General features: G+C 40.7%; 1 pseudogene; it reads right to left on the bottom strand.

Annotated features, from left to right (window-relative positions):
* Nucleotides 1-215: 215 nt before the first annotated feature.
* On the bottom strand, nucleotides 216-1,126 carry LOC102242453 (annotated as a pseudogene).
* Nucleotides 1,127-1,809: the final 683 nt, after the last annotated feature.

Below are 1,809 nucleotides of genomic sequence, written 5' to 3'. Positions count from 1 at the left end.
GATAGAAAAGAAATCAAGGGGACTAAGTGGAATTTCTTCTCTTCTTTCTTTCTTTTTTTTAATTCTTGGAAACTAGAAGTCCTTCAAGCACAGCTCGTTTCTGCAGATTATTTTCCAAACGTGTACAGAATGGAACCAAAATGGAGACTCCCTTAAGAATGTGCAGAGATGCAACATTAAAAGCTACGAGTATCCAATAGCAAGTGTTCCAACCTTCAGTTGCCAGCTGCTTCCTCTTCCAGTTCCCAGGAGTTGGCAGATGAAAAAGTCTTCCCCATGATTGTTTCCATTTCTTTCTTCTCATCATCTGGATGTGCAAAGTTCAGCACCATGAGGACTTCGGATGTTTTGGCTGCATGCATGTGTGAATATTGGTCTTAGCCCACTTGATGTGCAAGTGGTCCTGGAACATGTAGATCAGGTGGATGGTGTTATCTTCAACAATGGCATTGGTGTGGCCAGGGAACAGCACGAAGGTAATATAGCCAATGTTGTCACCCTCCACAGCATCCATGTCTTCCAGCTCCAGAGGCGGTTCCCTGTGGCTGTGGGGCTGGCTCTGTGTCCTTCTCTGAACTCCTGCATGAACACCTTTCCAATGACCACACTGTCTTCATCCTTAAACACTGTGCTGAAGATTACTGTGGCTCTGTCCTTTTAAGACTCAACATACATGGTTTCATCATCCCTACCATGGACCACTGCCCTGTTCTCCTTCTTTGCCCTCTTCTCGGAACTGGAAGTATTTCTCAAAGACAGAGGCAAAACAATCTCATTTCAACATGCCAGCCTGCCGCACAATGGAATCCTTGGGTTCAGGCGGATTGTCAAGGTAGTATAGCAAAGAGACGTTGATCCTGATTCTGGATTTACCAAGAAACTTCTGTACATCCTCTTAGTAACTCATCAGCACCATGTGCCTGAAGTTCCATGTAGAATTTCAAAGAAATGCTGACCATCACTTCTGTTTTGTCTGCATTAGGATATGAAATATAATAGGGGAGCCCAGCAAAATCTGAAAATGTTACTTCTACTGCTTCTGGTTTTGTTTCTGGCAACTGCTGTACTCAAACTTGAACTTGAGGGTCTCCTCCAAGATGCTGCTGTTCACCTCCTGTAGGATCATGGGCGGCTGGCCCCAGAAGCCAGAATCTACCTGCCAGCAGCCTCTGCCACCAGCCCTGGTTCCTGCCCAATCCCTGCTCTAGCCCTCCTTTTTCTTTCCTTTTTTTAGAACAAAGAGATATCATGAAATATTTAATATTTCTATTGATTTCTCAACTTCCAGAATATTCATTTAATATTTGTGTTCAATTTGAGAAAGTATAACCTTAAACCTAACCTTGATTATATTTTATTTTTAACCCAAACTCTATATAATAGAGAGTGGTGGGCAAGATAGTGACCACATATTTTTTCAGTGGAAGCAGGAATCATTTATTGATGTAGGAAACTCACATGACTGTCAACTTCTATTTCCCCAATTCTCAGTATTTTCTTCCTCTCAGTACAAGTACACATCTTTTTAAGTTTCCCAACAAACTTAGATATTTTTCAAAATTGTTAATTTGGTAAAGATGCTTCTTAAATAAACAGCAAATTTCTTTTTCATTGATTGAGACCAAATTTGTTCTTCTAGTAGCCAGTAGAAGGAGCTGTTGGCATTTGATTTGACATTATAGCTCGACCTGGAAGTTCCCTTCTTAATTAATTCAATGTTTGAAATCAAACCACCGTTTAAATGTAATGATATTAATATGCAAGGATAGACGTGTAAACGTGGAGATTTTCCATTCCCATTAAACTTTC

This window comes from Myotis brandtii, unplaced genomic scaffold, assembly GCF_000412655.1.
Source record: "Myotis brandtii unplaced genomic scaffold, ASM41265v1 scaffold30, whole genome shotgun sequence".
Classification (NCBI taxonomy): domain Eukaryota; kingdom Metazoa; phylum Chordata; class Mammalia; order Chiroptera; family Vespertilionidae; genus Myotis; species Myotis brandtii.
This window is presented reverse-complemented; position numbering and strand designations above follow the sequence as displayed.